Source organism: Ipomoea triloba, chromosome 4 (assembly GCF_003576645.1).
Source record: "Ipomoea triloba cultivar NCNSP0323 chromosome 4, ASM357664v1".
Lineage (NCBI taxonomy): Eukaryota > Viridiplantae > Streptophyta > Magnoliopsida > Solanales > Convolvulaceae > Ipomoea > Ipomoea triloba.
Genome location: NC_044919.1, coordinates 8,316,447 through 8,343,720, shown reverse-complemented (window position 1 = coordinate 8,343,720; position 27,274 = coordinate 8,316,447). Strand labels below are relative to the sequence as shown.

Sequence of the window (27,274 nt, the reverse complement as noted above, 5' to 3'; positions counted from 1 at the left end):
TAACCTAGCTAATTTTTACCAAACACAGGAATCTAACATTCCCAGCAATCTAACATGCCCTAAGGTAATCTAACATTCCGTGAACCAAACGACCCCTTAGTTGATTTTCATTTAGTAGATTGTGAATAATGATACATAATATAATTGAGACCTGATAGTCACGGTATGGGAGTTACACATAATATAATGGGCTCTTTGTAAGCACATGACATTATTCGTTTTTTCACCTAAGAGACTTCTAAATTACTGTGATTTATATTTTTGTAGAGTGGGAGCCCTTGAAGCGAGGTAAGTTCCTTTTTGGGAAGAAAGATAAGATTAGAAGAATGGGTGACGCAGATTACGTAATTATGGCAAGTATTATACATGTACAAGCTAAGCAAACACTCTGGCGGGAAGACATTTTAATTTTTAAATTTGAAGTCAGAAGTCACTAAAGTGCCTATTTTAACTGGAATATCCGAATATGCTAAGAAGACATTCTAGTACACCGTGTTATATATTAGGATTAGTATAAATTTATATTATTTAATTTTATAATTGATTGAATAATTTTAAATGTTGATTTTTTTTTAAATAAGTAAAGGTCAATTAATGCAGGTTTAAGTGATAAAGCATAAAGTAGTTTTTTTTGTTCTTATTTTTGTTTTTTGTTTTTTTGTTTTTTTTTTTGAAAACAAGAGAGAACTTCATTAACTTAAATCTGAAACCAAAGCATTACAAATGATAGGTGGAGGGTCATCAAACCACTCCAAGCAATCAGGCAAAGAACTAGACTGCCTATCAAGGACATGAGCCGTCTGGTTCGCTGATCTTTTAGTAAAGGAAATAAACACATTACAAAAATCATGCAAAAGATGTTTAATATCATTAATGATGAGATGAAAGTAAGACTCCCTACCTCCTGATTTAAGACCTTGAAAGTAGTTGTTTAGAATAATGTATTCTTTTTTTCTTCTCAAAAGGTTGAATCCACAACCTCAAGGGCTCCCCATACTCCGACTCGACAGAGCATCTTAAAGGATGTAAATCACGGTAACTCAGCTGAACACAGAGTCTAGACTTTTGCTTACTGCGCACAAAGAGCCCCTTACTTTGAGATGTTGCTTCCACACTACTGCGGGTGAGACTCAATCCCTGATTTTTCTTTCCAAACTTCACTCATGTGACCAACTGAACTGCTCATGTCGATAAATAATGTATTTTTTTTAGTTAAGGTTGGTAGAGAACATAAACATATGAGATAATATTATATATTGATGAACAACTTTTAGATGAAATGTTTGAATTTGAAGAGATGTTAATTAAAAATACCTAATCTTGTCAAGGCTACTCTATTTTAGTTCTTAGAGAAATTTTCAAATATATTACCAATTTTTCTAATTTCGCCCTATATCCATCAATTCATTCGCATACTAGCAATGTGGTTAATTGCAAACTGGCATGTCCATTTTCACATTATTTATTTTTTATTAAAAAAAATAAATCTAGATGTATTGTAAGGATGGAAAAATTTATAATCCTTACAAATTCAACACCATCCTTCTTGTGGGCTCAGTTTTTTTTTAAAAAAATAAAGTTAAATGTTATTTTTAGTATCACTACAAGAAAATAGCAAAATACTAACAGATTTAGTAACGAATTAAGTAGTTACAAGTTAACTACTTACAGATTTGAGTATTTTATCAACGAAATTCTTGATGAATTAAATACCTTTTAATTTTAGTAATTTACCAATAGGTTTTTACCATTTGATTCTTTTTTGTATTGTATTGTATTATTATTACCTTATATTTTGAGAGTGAACTGAAATTACTGGAATGTAAAAAAAAAAAAAAAAAAAAAAAAGTGATAAATTACAAATAATGTCAAAATTAAAATATGTTAAAATTATTAATAAAAATAAAAATATTTATTTTATATTACATATATTTAAAAGTGAGAAAGTATTTTGAAAATGCAAATAGTTTTTCAAATCTTTAATTCCAACATTGCAAAGTTGATCAATTACCAAAGTATGCAATCATTTACATTGTAACGGAGTCAATAGCACTAAATAAAAGAAAAAAGTATGCAGTAATCTTCAGCACCAATAGCCCATACTATACGTTACGTTTTATGGCGTTTTGAATTGACCGGAGATTGGTGCTTGACCGATTGGGGGTTGCACCGATGCAGTGTTAAATACGTACCACCAAAGCTGCACCATTGTGTATGCATTGATATATTGGTACACTGTATTGAGGGGCAAATACTCTCTTAGTCCTATTTCATTTTCTCTCTCTATATATATACATATATATCACAGATAAACTCTATGCTTAGAAACAGATTGTGATATTTTTTAATAATAAATATATAGAAGTTTGGATGAATAAGAGATATTAGTTTATCTCAACTTATATATTTTATACAAAACGTATTTATGTCGAATCAATACCTGCTTTGATCCTGTCTCTTTGATCCTGTCTATTTAGTCGCAAGTAAAAATACATGCACATTTTTTTCAAAACAATAAATGTTTAGCCATTTAGGTGTGTATATGTATTTTTTTTTTAGTACTACTGACTCTGTCTGTTCTTTCTCAACCTACTACCTACGCACAAATTAAAGAGTCAACATGTTACTTTCTCAACCTAGTCAACCTATCAACCTACTACCTACGCACAAATTAAAGAGTCAACATGTTACGTTCTCAACCTAGTCAACCTACTGAAGCACAAAGAGTCAACTCCACTGAGGCTCGAATCCACTCCCATCATCCATGTGAATGTAAACCGGGACACTGGGTGCCACTAGACCACAAGGTCTTTGGCGTGTGCATATGTATTTAGTTTAAAATAATGTGGGTTTTCACCTAAATGATGTGATTCTTTTTTCAAAATAATCTTGATTTTTCTGAAAATGGTTTGGAGAAAAACATCTGCATTAAAAAAAAATGTCGACACATCTTTTATTTAAAATTTTGCCTTTTTTAACATGTTTTTTTCATAAACGATATTTTTTTTTATTTTCAAAACAGTGTTGTTATGTTTTATTTTTGCCCCATATATATATATATATATAGAGGATCATAAAAGAACAAGTCCAGAGAGAAAATTAAGAACCAATCTCAACATTACATAAGATAAAGTTGGACGAATCAGATGAGATTTAAGAAAAATATAATGGCATTTGCATAATTATACTAATTTTACTATGCAAACTTGAACACTAAAATATGCATTTCTCAGAAATTTTCAAATTTTGCACATTTAGTTATTACAAAGATCACATTTAGTATTAACATATTGCACATTTAGTATTAAAATGTAAAAATGCAAAAGTGCATTACACTTTAGGGTTTGGATTTTAGAGTTTATTACTGAGTATTTTTAATTATTTTTTTTAGTTTTTTTTTTTATTTAGGGGTTCACTTTTTGCTGTCAAGGTCTAGCATTTACAGTTTAGATTTAAAATTTTATTTTTTTTCATTGATTTTTTAAAATTTATCAAAGTTTACATATTTAGTTGTTACATAGTGCATATTTAAGTGTTTGAGTTTGCAAAGTGAAGTTGATGATGATTACAAAAATGCTCCCGCATTTTAAAAAAAAATTATTTGATCTGGCATCTAATTTTTACAGATTTAAGATTGAGATCAGTTAGTTTTTTTCTAGTGGTGTGTTCGCATGTGATCATAAGCATGCATATATATATATATATACCTGAGTGGCAAGACCAAGACGCTCGTGGCCGTGAGGTCCTGAGTTCGAAACCGTCTGCCACCCGGGTTTGAGCCGGTCAGCTATGGGCAACCTAGGCTGGTTAACCTCCTTGTGGTCCTTTGCCGGCTAGGATCACAGGGCGAGGGTTTACTCACATACTCAGAAGAGGAGTGGGGTTTGCCTCGATAAACCCAATATATATATATGGTCATAGCCCGTAAGGGCAGCCTGAGTGGCAAGACCAAGACGCTCGCGGCCGTGAGGTCCTGAGTTCGAAACCGTCTGCCACCCGGGTTTGAGCCGGTCAGCTATGGGCAACCTAGGCTGGTTAACCTCCTTGTGGTCCTTTGCCGGCTAGGATCACAGGGCGAGGGTTTACTCACATACTCGGAAGAGGAGTGGGGTTTGCCTCGATAAACCCAATATATATATGGTCATAATCGGGTCTGATCGCGCCTTAACATGCGGTCGGTGCGGCCGCGCCACTATGTATACAAATATTCACCACTTAGTGTTAGAAAATGTACCACACAAATATGCATCATTAGGTAATTAAAGTTTCAAATTTGACTTGTTATGCATAAGGTAATTAAAGTTTCAAATTTGACTTGTTATGAGAATTGTCTATTACGAAGTAATATTTTTGGTTTGAGCTGATGAATTATATAGACAACAAATCAAAGTAAGAGAAAATCGTACAATTATAAAATTTATAGATAATTATTTGGACGCATTTTTATCCCTAGCTCCCTGCCTCCCTGATTCGATTACCGTGACAAGAGGGATAACATTTGTGATTGCGGGACCGCACAATTAAAAATTTCCAGATGGCCTTAAATTTATGATGTACACATCTGTCTTTGCATTAATGGAGTCAAGTCAAGTTGTAGCCATTTGGAAAATGCATGTGAAAATGGTCCCATAAGTGGAGAAAAATCTTTACAAATATTGGAACCTATCTTTTGTCGTTTTCTTAAGTCTCTCACACTAAATACAGACTTTATTGTTGTTATATAATTATATTTTGTAAAAATTGGTGTGAGACCGTCTCACCGTGAGTCCGTGAGACATGTCGGGTCGGGTCTGAATAATATGAAAATGTGATATTTATGCGTACAAATGTCATACTTATATGCTCAAATGTAATATTAACCAGGAATAAAACTTTTGTTACTTATAAGGTTCTGGTTATGATTTGTGTAACCTTGGAGCCGTGAACCGGAACGAACCGCGGTCACCCCTAGGCAGGTCATCGATGGGCTCGGCGCACGCTGCCGCAAGGGAGGGGAGGAGCAGTGGATTGTGGAGGGGCTGTGGTGATTTGGTCTAGTGAGCACTGCTCCGGCTGAAGGCACAGGGGAGGGGCAGCGTGAGGCGTTGATTTTTGGGGTTTACTTAAAAATTTTGGGTTGACTTAAAAAGAAGATCTACATAAGCTAATTACTTGTGCCATGCCATTATAGTAACCAGGTAACCTGTGAAAAATGCTAGATGAAAAAAATTAATGGTTTGTGTATCGAAATGTACGTTATGAAAGTTCAAGGTGGAGCATTAATAACCCAATATAGTTCATGGTGCGGAATGATACTTTAGTCTAATAATAATGAACACTTTTTTATTGCTTTCCCAACTCATTTCAATTGTTTATTCATATATAGTTATCAATTGCCAATGACCTTGTGGTCTAGTGGCACTCGGTTGTACCCCATGTGGAAGGGGTAGGTTCGAGTCTCAGTGAAGGCGGTATTGTTTCTTTGTGCTTCAGTAAGTTGAGAGGAAACGTGAAAAAAAAATAAAAAATTGTTAGCGTATAAAAAAGTAAATGAATTGTACAAAAAACTAACAAAATATTTGTGATCATAATAATCACTAATACAATCAACATTTATGGTTCAAAATCTCATAAACTAACTATTCAAACATAATTAATTTTCACGGTAATAAATATACGAAACCAGTTAACTACAGCTTGATGAAATCTAAAGATACGACAACCATATATCCAGGTTCTCAGAAACAAAGACAACGATTCTCCCTTCCCAATGCCTCATCGATCAGCTTAATTAATGATTTCCTTGTAGCTAGGTTGTTTCTTGACAGTACATCAAACTTATTCTTTAGGATATTTCTATGTAGGTGTGAATATGGATTATATTAGTACGTGAAGTCACGAAATTTAAAGAAAAAATAAAAGATTTTAGGATATTCAAGTAAACTAGCTAGCATACAAACATAACAAGACAATCTTTTCCTAAGATATGGTTTTGTTATAATCTTTAGTAGTACTCATGGGGGATGAAATTGTTTTTCGCCTTCTTTTCCATTTAGTTATAAAAAAGAAGTATGGCAATGGAAAATGTTATTGTTAGTTGGTTTTGATATTCTCGATTTTTTGAGATAAAGATTATGATTTATAACCTCAATTTTTGTTTTTTTTTTGTTTTGTTTTTTTTTTGTTGGGTTTGCAATAAATTCGTTTTAAAAATAACTAAACATACCTTGTTTTCAAAAAAAAAAAAAAAAAAAAAAAACCAAAACATACCTTGTTCTCTTTAAATAAGAGAAAATTGTAATTTATGTCTCTCACAAATATGTTAATTATTAATATCACTCTTGAATTATTAGTGTTGTAAATATTTCCTCTCAACGTGACATATATTGCCCTTTTCCTCAATTATTAGTGATGTAAATGTGGTTATCCTCCGTTTTCCTTGTTCGAAGACTATATTTTTTTCCTTCATTTTTCGTTCTTCGTTTGTTCTCACTTCTTATTCCGCCGAAAATAATGTTTCTTTTTCTTCCTATTAGGAGATCAAGGTGCAATATATGTCACGTTTAAAAATTCAGGGACAACATTCACACCACTAATAATTTAGAGGTAATAATAATAATTGACATATTTGTGAAACGTATAAATTACAATTGCCCTTTAAATATTTTTTCCTTGGCAATCGAATAAAATTCAACAACCGTAACCTTTCTTGGTTAGAAGTTTTGATCTCTGGAATATATAATGATACATCAACACATCCATCTGAGCTGACGTAAGAGTTGCCAAATGGAATTGAGTCTGTAATTACGTACTTCCATTTCAATGGTATAAAAATAGACATTTTCAATGTATGTCGGATGATTATTCTATATAGCTGCGTGGACCCTAAATAAAAAGTGTATTTATGTATATAAAGTATATTATTTAAAAATATATTTTTTAAGTGATGAAAATATGTTATTTTGTATACTATCAAATAATGTACATTCAGTACATAAATAATATATTTTTAATATATTAAAAATGTATATTGTATTCACGAAAAGTACATTATTTAAGTATTTGTTGTACATTATTTTATATACTATCAAATAATGTATACTCAGTACACAAATAATGTACTTTTAGTATATTAAAGATGTAATTTGACATGTTTCTCTATCAATATATAACAATGCTATGCCGTTGTTAGTTTGCTGAACGCAGTTGCCCTGAAACTTCCATGACAAAGAAATGATCGAACAAATTAATTTATTGCCACCCTTGCAAGTAACTAAGGATTCATTGACTTTTAATAATATCCACCCAAACCCATTAAAAAAAAAAAGGTTTCATTGATATTGATCTCAAGACATACTAGATTCTTAGACAACTTAAGAACTGTCGAAGGGATATTGGATATACCATGCAAGTTCATGTCATGGGTAAAAAAAAGGCATTTTCAAAATTTCTCTATCAATATATAATAATAATTGGTTGCTGCAGAAATGAACCAAGCTCACCTGTAATTTCCATGACAAAGAAATGAAGGAATTGATGGAATGTATAGGGAAGAAGACAAACAAATTACGCGTTTTTTCAAAGCGTGTTGAACATAATTGTATGTAACGATCAATGGTCTCATCGAATACTGCAGTCTGAAAGTAGACAAGGTAAGGTGCAGGGAAATAGGGAATAAATGAATAATAAAATAAGGGGAAATCGCACATTTAGTCCCCCAATTAGTACCACTTCTGCAATGTTGTCCTTATCTTTCAATTTGAACACTTTTAATCCCTAAGTTATTGACCCGTTAGTCAATTTAGTCCTTCCGTGACTTAACCTCTCTAAACTTCGTTTAGACCATGGACAAAAGTGGAATTTCACATAGCCTTGATTATATTTACCCAATTTCTTCCCCTTCCTCTGCCCGTATGCCATTTCCACCACCGCTTCTTCAACCCAACCACCTCATCTACAGAAATCTTGCCCCTGCTAGCATCAGCAACACGTTGTTGGGCAGAAGCCTCTCCCTATCGCTCTTCAAACTCGGCCCAACTTAAAAAACATCATATCGGTCGAATTGAATCTCAAGTACGTCAAATATAATTTGCCAGAGGATCAATCAGAATTAAAATTGTACGCAATAAGCAGCCGTGAAGAGAGAGCCTATTCAGTGACTGTTTCTGATGATCCTTTGATGGATTCTCTCTTCTTTTCACCTCGGCCCTATCTTTGATAGAAGGGGAAGCTTTCCCACAAATGCAACCCATTCTAAACTCACTAAGAATCGAATCAAAACCCTCAAATCAACACAACCCCACAAGACTATGCTTCTCAATTACTCCTATTTTTAGAATCTCCATTGAAACAAAACATCAAACAATCACAACTCATGCCAGAACACCAAAATCCCAATTAAAGAACACGGCAATTCAATATTTTCATATCATAAAACTCCAAAAAAAAACACAAAAACAATCAAAATTCACAATGAACAGTAAATATGTAGAAGCTCAATTCACAAGCTGTGGTCCATGCAAGAACCAAAACCAAAAAGGATTCCACCTTTCCACAAAATTCAACCCAAATAAACAATCTCATAAACCCAAAACCTCAATCAACCTCCTCGAATCTCCCAAACTGTTTCTTCCGCTCCTGCGAAACTCCAGCTGTTTTCTGGGATCCGGACTTGTTTAATGAGGAACTTTTGGCCTAAAGTGGGAGTGCCCTTAGCCTAGAGAGGCAAAAGCTTATTGCCGAAGGCCATGTCGTAAGAGAGAAGAACCCAATAGATGAGAACAACGGCAAAGGCGTAGAGAGCCATGAAAGTCGAGTTCACCGTACCGCCCTTCTCTTCTTCACTATGCTCTCTTAGAGCGGAAATGCCGCTAATCTCACGGCTTCTTTAGCGGTCCTTCCCATTAGGGTTGAAGAAGCGGTGGTGGAAATGGCAAACGGGTAGAGGAAAGGGAAGAAATTGGGTAAATATAATCAAGGCTATGTGAAATTCCACTTTTGTCCATAGTCTAAACGGAGTTTAGAGAGGTTAAGTCACGGAAGGACTAAATTGACTAACGGGTCAATAACTGAGGGATCAAAAGTGTTCAAATTGAAAGATAAGGACAACATTGCAGAAGTGGTACTAATTGGGGGACCAAAAGTGCGATTTCCCCATAAAATAATAAAGGGAAAACGTTGATTTTTTTTCTTTTAAATTATAGAAACAATAATATGGAGTAATTGTTTGTTTTTTTTAATAACCCAGGTTTTTTAGAAGGGTAGAACTATGTATTAGATCTCACCCATCTCAAACTCATCATACTGATGGGGGACAAGTTTTAAGTAAGATTTCTCATCCACTAGATCAGTACTCTTGGGGAGAAAATTAACATTTTTTGTTTTTCAATTATATTGACATCTTTTTTTGTCTCTCAACTATTTGCGACGGTATAAAAGCTACCGGAATGATTATAGAAAGAAGTAATGTATTATTGCTAACAGTCTCTAAGTACAAGATTTAGAATGTGTCTTCCTAGTATTCTAAAAAAAAAAAAAAAAGAACGTGTCTTCCTAGTTGTTACACGAGCTCAACTTTTATAATATACAATGGTAACGGTACGATTACAATAATGGGCACAACGGCCTCCTAATAAGGGCAACGACTCTTCTCATTAAGTGTCGTGACTCCTTAGTAATTGTTGTGTACTCTCCTCTATTAACTCCTGCTTTTTTATGACTTTAGTAAGTGCATTGGACTCTGACTTAAGTACACCATTTCATCCCTGCTTGACTATGATTGTTACTGCGTTAATTGCTTTGACTCTTTCATGTTACTATTCTGTTTCTTTTTTATATGACCAAATGATATTAGAATTCAATTTTTTTAAAAAAAAGAATGAGAAATTTCGCTATTGCTCTTTGGATAAAGCTCTCTCAGCTCAAAGTAAGAAGGCCAATAAGTAACGCTCGCAAAAACCGAACTTAGAATTTTATAGTTACCAAGCTAACTACCTGACAACTTTGGCTGAGGTTATCCCCATTAATATTCATATTTATTAGCTGGAATGTAATATAATTCGTCACCAACTCACATACTTATTAGTTAATAGTAAACTCAAAATTAGAGCTAACTCCAACCAAATTTGTTAGATGATTAATTTATAACCATAAGATTCTAAGTTTAACGTTTAGTGGGAGGAGTCTATTGGTCTGAGCTAGACAGTTGCCAATTTGGGTGTTTCCACGAGTGGTACGGTACATGGAGATTGAATATCTGGACGTTGCAAAATGAAGAAGACAGATTTCAACTCTTCACCTTAATCGCATTCGTTATTTGGAAATTGGGGAGGTATATAAATGTTGCGCACTTTTGTTTTGATGTTTGGTATATAGGTCATTTTTTATTTTTAGACTTTATTGCCCTAATTTAACATGTTGAAATGTGTAATTGCACTTTTAAAAGTTTAAGGACGTAATTGACTTTTCAAGTAAAGTTTAAGAGTTTTTTGCTAAATTTAAATAGAGGGGGAATTTCTAGGAAAACATATTCATCATAAGAATTGCGAATGTATATCATATAACATCTATAAGTGTAATAGCTAATATGTAAATATGCCCTCAAAACTAAAATTTCATAAGCACTACAAGTCTACAAGTACAACACTGATATATAACAATCAGTGCTGAAAATCAACAAATATTCGACCACCTGAAGGTGGTCAGAAATGACTTTAATTAGGTCAAAAATGCCTATTCCGACCACTTTTCTGATCAAATTAGGTATTAAGAAAAATCCTCTTCGCTATTTCCGACCACCGGAGAATGTGGTCGAAAATAGTGACCACATTTCTAAGGCCGTCGGAAAAAACGCCCAGCAGAATGGTCTAGCGAGTCCGAAATTTCCGACCACCATGTAGTCGGAAAACTAGACACAGTCAATAAAAAAAATTTCATTTCACTACAAAGAGAATCCCTCTGTAGTGAAATAAATAAATAAATATATATATATATTGTTGTAAGTTGGTAAGATATTTGTTGAAAAACATATACACATTTCAAATGTTTGAAGATAATTCATTCACGAATATACAATTGAAAATTTAAAACAAGTTAAAATCTGAAATTCTGAAATTTAACTTCTAATTCAATCTCCTGAGCGACATATAATACCACACATAAATACGAATTGTGATTTGTGAAGAGGAATGACAAAGCAAATCTAACTAAGCAAACCACTAAAGGCAGGTGCTTGAAAATGGAACCCTGGGTTTTCAATTGTCAAGATGTTTGAAGAAGATAATTCAATGCAAGAAAGTGCATGAAAATGGAAGTCTAGGTTATACTTTCCACTCACCTGCTTCCTAGCAATCATTTACAAATAGAGGATCTGGACCCTGCAGATCTTGTTGAAAGAGCAAGAAGGCTGAAAGCTTCACGCCTAAGCAAGAAAAGCATTACCATAATCATTAATCCATATAAATTGGTTTGTTTACATGGCCAGCATTAGCCTACAAGTTAAAATTGCAATAGCAACCTGTGGGTTTACATGAACTTACTTCCTGTCTTGAAAAGCTATCAACAAACTCCCCAAATGAACATACTTCTTGTATTAAGAAAGCTTAATCCCCAATTTTGATCTAACATTGATAAGCTACAAAAGCATATGCTTTATATAAATTGTTATATAGTTTGTTGATTTTGTCAGCTATATTCCAAGAACAAAGAAGTAACATGTGCAAGAAAGCCAAGAATACCATAAAACTAAGCAAGAAAAGCATTACCATAATCACAATCCATATAATTTGGTTAATTTACATGGCCAACAATAGCCAAAAAGTTAAAATTGCAATAGCAACCTGTGCAAGTTTGCCCATTAAAGTCAAGAATCACTCACCAGTTTATCAATGGCTTTGACCTGTATTTCATGGAAATAAATCTGCAATTTGCGAATGCTATTAATATCATCTTGTCTTGTAAAATTAAATGAACCAAAATCCATAAAGGTACAAATGGCAACAGTCATTTCCACATCCAGAAATTTTGACTAATTACCTAGAATTAAGCTTGAAATTGGGAGCCAAAGGTAACAGTCATGGCTACACCATGACACACAATTAGGAGACAATCTGCCACCACATTATCATTTTTGTTTAGGCATTGCAATGACACATTGGTGGCCACTTTGAGCAAACTGGTTTATACATAACCATTGCAGTTCTTCATGAGTTATTATGATTGCTAAATCAAAATCCAGTTTGGATTGGACAATGCATGAATATTAGTGTAGTAGCACTCCAAGGTTGTAACATTAAAAGGAAAAAAAATGAGACAGTTCACCTTCATTATGCTGTACACCATGTTGGATAGCAAATTTTGGATTGATTTGGTGGATTTCATATCCCTTAGATAAATATGTTGTGTATGTGTTCAAATGTAGAAGCCCAATTCACAAAGTATAAGGATAAATTCATATATTTAAAAAAAAAAATCGTTTAGAAGCAGATTGTACATACCTCTACTTTGTCCCATGCTCCTTTTCTGACACCAGTTTTCAAGTTTGAAAAAAGAACAGAGCTAACTGTTGATGCATGCCCATTTGAGTAATCTGTAAATTCAAAAGTTGAGAACACCTATTTTGTTAAACCAATTAGAGAACGAAGAGATTGAATAAAAGAATGACCAGACCTTTCATGAAATGCCTTGCTTCTTCTTAAAAAGCTGGAAAAAAACATACTTGATTCTTGCTTATCGCCAAAGATTAAAATGACAAGACGATGTTACTCGTCGCTCGTCGACCAGATGTCAAATTAGAAAAGCTTGCCTTTCACTGGTACTTCAACAGACATTCTAGAATTCCTAGTAATTTTATAGCTTGCCCTCTTAATGTATACTTAGTGCCAATGGACAGAATACTATTGCCTATAAGACAACAACTATACTTTCCTTTGAAGACCAATAAAAGTCCAATATAGTAACAAATCATTTTGCAGAAAACAAAAGCTCGATGGCATTCATTGGGGTACACAGCATCCTGCCTAACAAGAAAGGAGAAAAGCTTACAATTTGTAGCATCACCAACATTCATTCCCAGGAAGAGAGCGGTATCTTGCACACTTACTGTTGAATAAGCAGAAACTAGCAGATCAAACATCCTTTTAGTGTAAAGGTCTGCAAAATATGGAAATACATTTATGACGACCAGGGAAGTACAAATCTGAAACAGACTGCCAATCGAACGAGTATGAAGTCAAAGATAAAGTAAATAAAAAAGCAAGCTCACAACTATGAAAGGGGAGCCTGGCTGATATTATGGACACGGGATGAAAAGCTAACAGATTGCATATGAACATGTAGTGAAATGAAAAAATAAAATAAAATAAAATTTTCACAAGTTGGTAAGGTATCTGCTGAAAAACATAAACACATTTTATTCGCTTGAAGATAATTGATCACTATACAATTGAAAATTTAAACAAGATGAAAAATTGTATCTCAATGATAATACAAGCCGCTGCAGATTATGGTTCTTCTGGAAACCTTTGTTGTAGATTTCACACACTGCCTAAATTTTACATTTTTACAAAATTTTGGTGTGCATTTAGTAACTGTTTTTACCTTGAGTAATGTCTGCAAGCAGCTGCTCCCATAACAAGCTTCTTGATACGATGCTCAGAGATGAAGTCCACTATGCCCTTCTCAATATTGTCCTTCTCAACACAAAGCACTTTCACCTGTGCCTTAAAGAACCATACATACAAGTTTCACTTTGTGGATTTTGAATTTCCATTTTCGAGTTTACATTTACCATAACGGCTCCACATCCAAAGCTTCCCTTCACTTTCACCTGGCAACCACCAGTCAGCAGGAAAATGTCCAACTTGGATTGTGAGTTGCTTATTATGGTGTGCATAGTAAGAAATATGAGCTTCAGATGGTTCACCACAAGTTTTGCACAGGAGCTTCTGCACCAAAAAGCAGTTTCTATGAGCAATCACACAGAAGAAATGTTAAATCAGGGTAAAAAAACAACTCATAGTATGTATGTAGTCTTTTTAGCCGTACATCCAAAAAACAGTAAACAGTAAAAGATTTTTGCACCAGCTACCAAAGGCAGTGAAAAGCTAAAACGTTTATGTATAACAAAACTAAAGCTAAATGGAAGTAAGAGTTTTAGCAAACATAGAAAGTTGAGTTCAAAACCTGATTTAGCAAATTATCCTGCTATTTGGTTACTATCTGAGTTGCCGATTTCTTAGCAAGCATGCTATGTGCATTCTAAAGTGTTTTAATTTGAAGGTTAATCTGAAACTGCAACCATTGAAGAGCCACCTGTCAGTTCTGGTTGTGAAAGTCAAAGGACTGAAGAAACTCAGGTTTGTAATAATGTGATTTTCTACCCTGATTGCTTCTTGCAACTTACCAGGACTGATTAACTAATTAGTAATTATTGTCAGATTCAAGTCCAATCTCACTATCTCAGCAAATACCAGAAGTGCCTTCAAGCAGTTTGGCAGGCAGCTCTCAGGGAATTGCAACTGAAAGTAAGGATGCCCTACCCCCCTCCCATATATTTGTCTAGTTTTGTTGGCTATGTAGATGAAGGAAGCTTTCAATAGTTTGTTATTATAAGTTGGATTAAAATTTCCTCTAATCCATAACCCATTCAACCAAAACATGAAAATGCAAGAAGGAAAAAATCAACCCTCACTCTGTTCATACATAATCCATTCAAAGGCGTCATAAATAAAGCAAGCAAATTAGATATTCACCCAATCTTTTCCACTGATCATCTTATACAAAAATTAATTTCCTATCTAACATAGCTTACAGAAATAAGACCAAAATTCAATTCCCACTCTTTTGAGGCAGTATACACAAAGACAATGATTTTTCAACAGAGAAATTTCGCTCTAATCCTAATCGCATACAGTCCAAACCCCTAAAACGATTCATATATATATATATATATATATATATATATATATATATATATATATATATTAACATGTATACACTAATCGAATTTCAGGAATTAATCAAAAACAAAGCTGGGGCTTTTTAGATGAATTCAACAAATTAGAAGTCTACATGGGGAAACAGAGAGAGGGTTAACATACATAGGTGTTGAGCTGACGTATGAAGCAATGGAGTCGGCGGAGTCGTCTTCCTGTTTGTTTGTAGCAGCGGCGATGGAGCTGTATGTGTGTCTGTTCGTCTTTGTCCGAGAGAATATGCGTGAATGCGTGATCGTCTGTGTTTTACATTAAAAATAAATAAATAAATAAAAATAAAAATAAATAAAAAGATGCCGACATGCGACATCTAACGGCGCCGTCTAAAGGGAGGGACGGCGTCGTTTTGGACCATGGTCAATAACAAAAGAGAGAGAGAGGAGAAGGAAAACCCTATCCGCTAGCAACGCAAACGTCCATCAAATCGGCGAAGGCGAGAGAGAGGAGAAGAAAATCGAAGTATCGACGATGCCCTTGTTGCCACTAATGAGTGAGTTACAAATTTAGGTTTGTTGTGTGTTTTGAATTTTGAGGATTAAGATGATTTCCTTGTTTGTTGATTTAGATCGGTAGTATTTTCATTGTTTTTTTTTCTTTACACTTTTTTGTTAATAAAGATCTGTGTGTTTTGGGGATGAAGATGAACACTTTGCTGTGCAAAGTCTCAAATATGGAAAAAAATCAGGGGTAATCAGGGAGAAGATATGGATTGAAGACTATGAAATAAACTGGAGTAGAAACACTGATGACTGATCTTGGCAGTGTTTTAGCGTAATTAAAAAGAAGCATAATGATAGAATAGTCCAGCCAGCTCAATGGAAAACAAAATACCCAGATCCAAGCTCAGATTTTGTTTTCCTCAAATATGAGGAATTAATTTTTCAATGGAAAATAATTTTCATGAATCAAACATCAAAAAAACAAGTTTTTCCTCAATTTTTAGAAAAAAACTTTCCTCCTTTTCCATCCAACTAAACACCCCCAAAGTCTAGTAGACACAGAATTGTGTAAATAGTGGTGAACATATTATAAGCAAACAGAACCAAAACAACATTCCAAACAATATCTCATCAAGTCCTAAATAGAATTAAAAGACATTAGGATTTCTAATTCCTAACTTCCTACTGCTACTGATTACTGTCCCTACTATTACTCCAATTAGAATTAAAAGAAGCAATTGACACAATTCCTAATTCCTATTCATGCTTACTGCTTACAGCCTTACATTCAAAAAGACAAAAACACAAGTCTCAATAATCATTATAATTATAATTATATATACAATAAACATAAACTAGTATATATGCACATAGAAAAATTAGAAATGCACAAAAAGAATTCAGGGGCTTTGCAGTTCTCCAACACAGTTGTTTCCCAAGCTACACAACATCACTGAATTTGTTCTCCACAGCCCACAGCCCCTGCCTTCTGGCCTGAGTTCCGGCTTTGCAGTTCTTATTTACCGTTGTGAACGGCCAACCTCCTATGACATGTTGGTTTGTCAATCGACATCAAAGTCCAGAAGAGAAATGCAAAACTTGACCTCTGTTTTTATTTTCTAAATACAGTGTATGTAACTATATAAGAGGGCCTAATGACCCATGATATATATTATATCATGGACCGCAGCAGCCCACCTCTGTTTCTAATATACATAACTATATAGCTATATAAGAGGGGGCCAAATGGCCCATTATATATTTATATCTCATATGTGCCTCCTCTTAGAGATGGGCCCTGGGCAGGGGGGCACAACCTGCCCTTCCCCAATGCCGGGCCTGTAATGTTTTTTATTTTCTTTTCGAGTTCTTTCCTGATATATTAATTAAGAGTGTAACTTTGAATGCAATATTTTTATACCTGTAATACATAAATATTTTAAAGACAACTATCACAAGAGTTAAATCTAAAATTTTGATTAGTAAAATAGTTGTTGGACTAACTTGGCTAGAGTTTACAAATGTGTGCACTCTAAAAAACACTTTAAACTTGACATGCATGGGAATATATATACTAGCTGCATTTTCATAATTGTCAAACCAATTTGACTGCATGAGAAATTGACTGCTGAATATTAGACTAAAGTTTCTCAACATCTCATTCTATGCTTTGTGTTATAATTGCAGGTTTTCAGAGTGTGGCGGAGGCTATCTACAAGATAATGCTTCCCGCAAGATGTATCCTCTCCAGTAAGAAAATGTACCTCCTAACCGTCATGATCCTAGCTTTGCTATTCTATGTGTATATCACATGTCATGCAAGGGAAAACGACCCATCTACTTTTGAGACACATATTAGGCGATTATTGATCAGCACTGAATTAAGGAAAAGTCCATCTGCTCCTAGGAATCTACCTTAAATATATTATGTGCATCATTATTGCAAAGTGCAATCCTTGCACCATGGACCAAGATTCACAGTGTATTGTTGATCTATGCTGGGGGAAAAGGTTTGGAATATAGCTTTGGTGTCTGTATGTAGTATAGGTCTGGAATATAGCTTTGGTGTTTGATGACCATGTCATATTGCATAGACTTGCAAAATACTTTTACTCTATGGTTTCTGTTTGCTTTCTAATATGTTTTTCAGTATTTGCACAATTCTGTATTTAGTATAGGTTTGGAATATAGCTTTGGTGTTTGGTGACCATGTCATATTGTCATAGACTTACAAAATACTTTCTCTATGGTTTCTGTTTGCTTTCTAGTATGCTTTCAGTATTTGCACAATTCTGTATGTTGTATAGGTTTGGAATATAGCTTTGGTGTTTGGTGACCATGTCATATTGTCATAGACTTACAAAATACTTTTACTCTATGGTTTCTGTTTGCTTTCTAGTATGTTCTTCACTATTTGCACAATTCTGTATGTTGGTATAGGTTTGGAATATAGCTTTGATGTTTGGTGACCATGTCATATTGTCATAGACTTACAAATACTTTCTCTATGGTTTCTGTTTGCTTTCTAGTATGTTCTTCACTATTTGCACAATTCTGTATGTTGTATAGGTTTGGAATATAGCTTTGGTGTTTGGTGACCATGTCATATTGTCATAGACTTACAAATACTTTCTCTATGGTCTCTGTTTGCTTTCTAGTATGTTTTTCACTATTTGCACAATTCTGTATGGTGTTATACTACTTTTTTTTTTTTTTTGAAATAAGTTATAGTGCGTATTTGATGATGAGTTACTTCACTTTTCAATTAATTTATACACATTTAAATTTCATTATTTTCATCTGCTTTAATTATTAGATATAAAATAGCAAGTATTCTACTATTCATGTTAATCAAATAAGTTTACAACTTAGGAAGCTAAGTGAAAAAAGAATCTACATACCTCTGGCATAGTTGATTTTTGAATTCATAGGTTGCCTGTGGAACAATAGATGGAATTAGATGAAGAATTCGTTTACCAGTTTACTCTTGTGCAACAAAATGTAGTCTTTTCTGTAACATGAACAAGCTGTAATGAATATATTATGTTATAGAACAATATTACGGTGTATTAAAAAAAACAGAGTAATGAGAATTACGTATTAAAACTTTAAGATAATTATTAAAATTGAGTGAAGTATATATATATGTATGAGCTGTAGAGCATCTCCAAGGAAGAAACTAAAACATTATGTTGGTGTAAAAATTTGGTGTAACCTTCTTCCAAATAAGAAAATCAAGTTGGTATAACACTTCATTTACACCATTTTGGTGTATATAACACTTCATTTACACCATTTAAAGATCTAATCTCTCAAATGGACAATATACACAATCTTCTTGAGCCTGGAAACTTCAGTGCTAGAGTACTTAGTAGATTGAAATTTTTAAAATTAAAAGAGGATTTCACCCCTAGAAAGCAGGACCTGCAACTTTTCGAACGATAAAGTATTGTAGACATGTTAGAGTTTACTGATCGGATGCTACCCAACGAAAGTCTTTCTTATCAAAATTAAAACTATTTTGGCTCATGATAACATGCAAAAGGTCCTCACTTTGAGTTGTCCTTACACAAAAGGCATGCAATAAATCATGCATCCTAAACCTCTTAATTTTTCTTCGACAAGAGCTTAACTTGTTTAAAATTATTAAGTTTCTATCCATAAATTCTTGTAAGTACCTATTAGCCACTGCATCAAAGCTTTCATTCTCAAATGGCTTTACGAGTCATTTGGCAAACCATAACCTTGCAAGATGATTAGCATTGATCTCATAATCTTCTAGAAAAACTCCTAAATATAAAAAAACAAGCTTTCAAGTTGTGGGGCAAGTGATTTTAACTCAGTGAGAGTATTCTCGAACATTCTGAAGAATTTAGAGGATTAGCAGTATTCTTCTACTCATGTAGTGTGTTGAGTTTTGAAAATAGGCCTGCAACCACATTAATTGCTAAAGGTAGTCCTCTGCATTTTCCAATGATCGGTATCCCAATTGTCTCAAATCCAGTATCATGAGATTTACATGGATTTTCATAAAAATAGTTTCCAACTCTCACTTTGTTCTAACAATTGCATTTGATGAGAAAAGTCATCTTTGGTGCAGGTATTATTAGCCACCTCTTTAAGGCGAGTAGTCAACAATACTCCAGTACCATTTATGTCATCGAAAAAGCAAGGTTTGATAGCATCTCATGCCTCTCCACTCCACACGTCATCCATCACAACTAGATACCTCAAACCCTTTAAACCTTGGTAGAGTCATAGTGCTAGGTCCTCATTACAGCCACTTCCTGCATTGCCTATTGAATTCATAATACCTTTGAGCATTTATCGCTTATTGTGATGTTGTGATACGATAACCCATGCTCGCTTATATAAGTAGGAAGCAATTGATGAATCTTCATAAATTCATCTAGTTAGTATTGTCTTTCCAATACCTCATATTCCTAGAACTGAGGCAACTCCTCGTTTTGATGGATCTTGTATTATCATCTCCCTTATAGTCTTGAACTCATTGGTTTTCCCCGACCACAATTACGTCCTCAGAGTGTGAAGCATGCTTGGAGGAACTGTCCATCTTGATAAGTTCATCAAATTTTGAAGTGACCGCATCAAGTGTAGTCTTCCTTCCTTGCAAGGCTATAAAATACTTTTACTCTATGGTTTCTGTTTGCTTTCTAGTATGTTTTTCACTATTTGCACAATTCTGTATTACTTTTTTTTTTTTAAATTAAAAAAAAAGTTATAGTAAGTATTTGATGATGAATTACTTCACTTTTCAATTAATATATACATATTTAAATTTCATTATTTTCATCAGCTGTAATTATTAGATATAAAATAGCACGTATTCTACTATTCATGTTAATCAAATAAGTTAACAAGTATGGAAACTAAGTGAAAGAAAGAATCAACATACCTCCGGCAAGGTTGATTTTTGAATTCATAGGCTGCCTGTGGAACAATAGATGGAACTAGATGAATTCGTTTACCAGTTCACTCTTGTGCAACAAAATGGTGTAGTATTTTCTGTAACATGAACAAACTTTAACTAACGCAGCAAAATAAACTAAAATATTCCATTAAAATGAGATAAAAGACTTAATCCATAATTAAAACACGGAGTGTTACCGCCCCAATCCGGCTAAATCAACCAAACCAAAACCCACATGTTAAAAGTAAAACAAAGGTTCTAGGACCCGAATGTCTAAGCAATAAGCATCACACAACCCACAAGAATATCAAGAGAGCTACTACAGAAATCCACAACCATAAGCCTAACAGTCTCATACTAACAAGTCATAGTAAATTTGGGGTCATCTAGTTTTTAGTTTAACATAAAATGGTAAGTAAGAATCATTCTGCCCATAAAATAAGTACATTTTTAGTTTAAAAAATAGATATATTTTGAAAAATAAGTTTTGGTACTTGTAAAATCATAAATTTTGGAAAGATTAACTAGAGATATTAGAAAACATTTTCAAAAGGTTTTTCAAGGCATTTCAAAACAACAATGCACGCCAAAACCATGAGAGTTTCCGGGTAAAATATTATTTTTGTTTTTTAGTAAATCTACCGGGTCTACCCGCGTTCGCTCCGAACGAAACACGGAATTTTTCCCCACAAAGAGAGCACACTTGCCACTTGAGCTACCTCATTGGGTTAAGGATAAAATATTATGTATTACACTAGGCATTTCAAAACATCGATAGATATGGAAGGATATAACATATCACACATGTATATGGAGTTACACTAGGCATTTCAAAACATATATGGAAGGATATAACATATCACACATGCATTTCAACACATTTTCTCCAAACATTTTTCAAGTATATAACATATCACACATATGTATATGGAGTTATCCAAATCTCACTAGTAGGGTTGGACCATCACCACAACGAAGTCTTGGTGAATAATAACTCCCTACTGAACACATTACAACCCTCACTTACCAAGGTAAAAACAGGACCGCTACCTTAAATGTGTACACCCCTATTGCAATTCTAAGTCTAACGAGTAGTAAACCAACCCTATTAACCTAAGATGTTTTCAACATGTTACTCAATAAATAAATATCCAATATGTTTTTCATTGGATATATCTCAAAAAAGGATAGCAACCCTAGGTAGAGCAGCCAGCTCACCATAATTATCTCTCACATAAAGTATTCAGGATATTTTCTACCATATACAATACTAATAATAGGACCGCAACCCCTATAACAAGCACAAATTCACCAAAATACGAACAATTTTATAGTTATTCCTCCAAAATAAATTATTTCACATATACCCTTCAAAAATAATATTTTTGTAACATAATCATTCAAAATACATTTTTATAATAATACCCTCTAAATAAAGTAAGTATTTTTCAATGCATAAAGCCTTTAGGCTATAAGCCCTTAGATTTCTAAGACGCATAATATTTATAATACAAATATCACGAGGAACTAAATAAATAAAGCAATAAAAAGAAAATGAGTATACTCACGCAAACTTCATAATATAAAGATTTTCAAAACATATAATTACCCAAAATACATATATATACATAACAATATTCAAGTATATAATATAATTTTTCAAAATATAAATCATTCTCCAAAATAGTGTAATTTATCATAGTCTATTGTACATAAGTTTTCTAGTAGTATATTTTCTCAAAAAAATATATAATATTTCTAAATATAGATGGTAGGTTTATTAAACTAAGAATATTACAAAATATAAACACTTTTTAAAATAATAATTTTCTCAAAATATAACCCTTTTAAAAATCATATAATACTTAATTAAACTAAAATAATTCCAAAGTGTAAGATTAGCTTAGTTAGAAAAAGTTTTGATTATTAATCATAAGATAAAGAGTTAAAACCTGACTTTAAACAAAAAGTATATTTATATAACAAAAATTACAAAGGAATACTAGAAAGAGGAGTCCAACTCGAAACCTCTCTGCAGACAACCCAACGCCCAAACTAGTGAGTCACCACAGAACATCTTACAACCCATGAAACATGGAAAAAAACAAGAGTTCATAGTACAATAAATCTCACAATTCACATCATAATTTCACAATACAACACAATTCTCATCTTCTTACACCATAATTTCATTGCATGATGCTGCTACCACCACCTAGTAACCCTTGCATGATGTTGATGCGGCTCTTTATGTTACCACCAGTAACCCTATTGCATATGACACACTACTAATAAAAAAGAAGACGACAAGTACTAGAGATGAAAACAATAACAATGTTACGCAAAAAAAATTAGGAAGATTCAGAGAAATTCAAACCAAAAGTAATATTTATTTAGACTATCACTTTAGACTAAGTATATAGACTAGCATTTTAACCTGGAGGGGGTGGTTTATGGGTGTAAATGAGCCGAGCGGTTCGCGAGCTGCTCAGCTCGAGCTCGGTCAAATTCGAGCTCGAGCGGCTCGTTAAATAATTGAGCTGAGCTCGAGCTCTAATGTCTTAAGTTCGTGGCACGTCGAAACGCTCGCGAGCTATAAATATATATATAATATTATATATATATATATTTATTTATTTATTTATTTATTGATATATAATATAATATAATATAATATATACATATAAAATTATAGTTTATTTTTAATTGAAATATGAATTTAAAATCAAACATGTTAAATTTGAGCTCAAAATTAAACTCGAACTCGAGTTCAACCTTGATCTCGAGCTCGAATTCAAGCTCGAGCATCAATTCTCAAGCTCGAACTCGAGCCGAGCCTTCTTTAACGAGCTCGAGTTCAAATTTACCAAAAAAAAAAATCCTTACACAAGGGTCAAGGGTTCAATTTAAATAAATTCAAACTTCAATTACCTATACATGAATATCTCCTATATAATATTACAATGATATATTATTTTTTTTTGAAAACCAAGAAATGAACTTATATTAAATCACTAAAAAACTCCGAAATACAATGATATATTTTAAAATACTTATTTAAAAATAAATATTCGACACTATAAAATTCTCTTTTAAATTTATAGAATTTTCTTATCATCTATAAGACCAAGAAAATATTTTTAATGACATTAATCGAAAACCCCCACGTTTCAGTGATATCGAAGAAAAAATCTAGCTCCAAATACAGGCAAAAACTTGTGTAAGACCGTTTCACCGTGAGACCGTCTCACCGTGAGACGGGTCGGGTCATGAAGTAATGTAACACTTATACGCACAAATGTCATACTTATATGCTCAAATGCAATACTAATTAAGAATAAAAATTTTGTTACTTATAAGGGTAAATGTAATACTTTTATGGGAAAATATAATACTTTTACATTTCGATTTAAAAGTATTACATTTTTCCTCAAAAGTATTATATTTTTCCTTATAAGTAAGAAAAAATTGCCAACATTACTTATTATGAAAAATGTAACACTTTTTCTCTTATAAGTAACAAAAATTGTATTCCTAATTAGTATTATATTTGAGCTTTACACATATAAGTGTGACATTTGCATGGTGCTCCGACCCAACCCGACCCGTCTCACGAATAAGGATCCGTGAGACGGTCTCACACAAGTGTGACCCCCAAATACAAGTACCAATATTGGTATCAACAGTATAATTTTCTGGCAGCTAAAACTTTATACTCTCCAGTCCCATTTTACCTGTCTTATTTACTATTCATTGGTCAAACCAACTCTTTCTTTATTGTTTATTTTATTTAGTAATTTTTTATTATTTTTAAATTTAATTTTTTGTGTTTAATAGTACTTTTAATGTACTTTCTAAATATATAAATTTTATATATTAATGCTAAACTTAATATTATAAAAAATTAGACTAAAAATAACTTCGGTTAAGCCTCGTTAAACGAACCAGACAACTAAAAGGGGATGGAAGTAGTATTATTCGTGTAATTTTTTTTAATTTTATATTAACTTCTTCATCAAATTCAGAGTTAGTTGATGGAATAAACATTTTCTATATTTCTAAAAGTGGAGGAAAATGGTATTTTATGTCGTTTAGTTAGATGAAAATTATTCTTTACCTTTTTAAAACTAACCAAATAATAGAATTCATATTCTCAATAATTTTTTCCCATCAACCAAATAATGGAATTTATTTTCTTGAAAATCATTTTTCATAGAATTTCAATTCCATTTCTCTTTAAATATTTTCCAACAAACCAAATATGTTATAAGAGTTTCAGAAAGAACAGCAATAAAACTTAAGAGGGCAGTAAGTTTGTTGTTCAAGAATTGTATTACTCAAGAACAAGAATAATGTTCTGCCCACTTACTCCTTTCAGGGCTAAATTTTCATTTTATTGCTTTAAGGGGTTATTTGGTTGGTTGTAGTTTGGAGGGAATTGCAATTCATTCAATGAATTTCAAATTACACTGTTTGGTTGGGGAATTGTAACTCTGCGGAATTAATTCCCTCAAAATGATAAATTGCAATTCATTGGGTGGGGTACCCAATGAATTGCAATTCAAGGAATAGGAGGAGGAATTTTGTAGGTGTAAAGACAATTTTGCCCCTCCTCCTATACATTTTGTCTTCTTCTTTTTTTAATTTGAAAAAGTTATTATTATTATTATTCTTTTTTAAAAATTATTATTATTATTATTATTATTATTATTATTATTATTATTATTATTATTATTATTACTTCAACATCTAAGTACAATATAAGGGCATTTTACTCATTTGATCGCTTTTTACCTTTCAATTCCATTTACTTCTATTCCTACATATCAAACAGTGTAATTTCAATTTCTACTTTATTCATTGAATTACAATTCTACCGAATTATTTTTTTTTCCTCCTAATTCTCTCCTCCCAACCAAACGGCATGTAACATCATCTCCAACCCAATACCAAAACACCAAAAATTTTCACCAAATGTTAGATCAAAAAAGAATATTTTGATAACAAAATTTATTCATCTACAACCTATTACACTAATACCCAAATGTTATTCTACAATAAAATAATTTGACTTCTCAAAATTTAAAAGCTTATCAATTCAAATTTAATTAGTTTAATATAAAATATAATTTCAAATATAAATAATAATATTTTAATACAATTTAATTTTGGATGAAATAATTTTAATTTTATTTTTGTAGTTTAATTTTTAATTAATATATATTCAATATTAGTCTTGTTATAATCGTATCTTTCAAAAATGATATAATTTATTTTGAATAATATACCATTTATGCTCAGGTATTTAACAAAATATACACATCCGTAAAAACAAAATATAAGATAAAAGAAATTAACAAATAAAAACAAGAACAAAATGGAAAAAAAAAAAAAAATTAACACCAAGATTTGGTGTAGATCATCGACAAAATATTTGCCAATCTGCGGAGTCCATTGGAGATTTCAGATTTGTCCTTTTGCAGTGGTCATTAGTGATCTCTAAGAGCAGGTGACTCTACAGTAGTTTTATGACTTTTATCTATGTGACCAAGTAAGGTGAAATTAAGAATCCGCAAGAGAGATAGAGAGAGGAGAGAGATACCTTGTTATAGTTAAGACATGTATCATGTATGTAGAGCAGAAGCTAGCGCAGTCTGATACGTCTGCAGGTTGAAGATGGAGGCCAGGACAGTGGATTGTGATATTTATTAAGGCCATCTCCAACTCAAAATATCAAATTCTGCACCAGAACTAATATTCTCAATATATTCTTACATCAAAAATTTTCATCTTCAACCCATTTACACTAAATTTTATTCTTACACTAAAATAATTTATATTCTCATAAATTAAAATTTTATATTAATACTTTTAGTATTTTAATATAACATATAATTGTAACGTAATAAATTACAATTTTAATTATGTTTTAGGTAATTAATTTGTAATTAGATTATATATATTATTCTTATTCTTATTTTGATCATTTTTATGAAATTTTTCAATAGTATAATTTATTTTTAATAATATACAATTTATGTTTAAATATTTAAAAAATATATGTAAATATAATAAAAATAAAAATAAAAGACATAAAAGGAATTATAAAAAAAAAAAAAATCAAAAACAAAACAGAGGCAAAATGAAAAATATGTTGCTGCGCGCAGTGGCGCTGCACTGATTATGCTGCGCTATTTTTCTGGTGGGATGGTGCCTTCGTTGGAGCGCAACGGCGCCATTTTCCCCTCCAAACTGGTGGAAAGGGAAAGAATATTATTACGGTATAAACGACTTATAATAGAAAGGAGAAAACTTGCATATATAAACCGTTGGATCTAGGCATGAGCAGGATGAAGAGAGCTCTAATAGGCCTTGGAGTACTACTGAACCCATCCAGGAGCCGGGCTTCTTTATTTTGCCAGATCTGCTCTTCTCAGAAAATAAGAAGTTTGGTTCGTTGCTGCCAAAATCATCTAAATTACAAGGCCACCCAAGCAGGGGCCTTTGTTGAAGTTTTCCATTAAACCAAAGTAGAAGACGGAGTGAGCTTTCTATTGCCAGGGAGGGTTTTCCTCGTAGAGCGGTTTTAGCCCTGGAACTCCAATACAAGTTTTTGGAAGATAAGCAAGGGTTGATGACATCAGAGGGATACGAGGGCTTACAAATTAACCAAAACATTTCTAAAAGGATCCTTTCATTTTCTACCAGGGCATTTATGTAATTGATATAGTATCACCTAAAATATAACCTCCAACCAAACAAGTTAATATTACATTCCTACAACTTTAACCAAACACATAAGATAATCCTACATTCCCTTAATCTCACATTACCTCCTCGGAGGTAATCCTATTACCTAAAGTAATCTAAGATTCCGTAAACCAAACGGCTAATTCACTTAAAAAAAAAAAAAAAAAAAAAAAAAAAAAAAA

At 32.7% G+C, this 27,274-nt stretch overlaps 2 long non-coding RNA genes across 10 annotated transcripts; one reads left to right on the top strand and one right to left on the bottom strand.

Moving 5' to 3' along the window:
• Positions 1-10,970: 10,970 nt before the first annotated feature.
• LOC116016325 lies at positions 10,971-26,082 on the bottom strand. 9 transcript variants are annotated; one of them, XR_004097729.1, is made up of 9 exons: positions 25,945-26,082; positions 22,523-22,610; positions 20,328-20,437; positions 18,313-18,347; positions 15,078-15,211; positions 13,576-13,922; positions 12,474-13,128; positions 11,855-11,896; positions 10,971-11,611 (listed from the first exon to the last, which is right to left on the bottom strand). It is a non-coding gene; the product is annotated as an uncharacterized LOC116016325 (long non-coding RNA). The 9 variants fall into 9 exon arrangements; XR_004097726.1 differs by having other exon boundaries at positions 10,971-11,896; positions 12,474-12,565; positions 12,646-13,128; XR_004097723.1 differs by having other exon boundaries at positions 10,971-11,398; positions 11,517-13,128.
• Positions 15,358-17,750, top strand: LOC116016326. Its single transcript, XR_004097730.1, has 2 exons — positions 15,358-15,462; positions 17,099-17,750. It is a non-coding gene; the product is annotated as an uncharacterized LOC116016326 (long non-coding RNA).
• Positions 26,083-27,274: the final 1,192 nt, after the last annotated feature.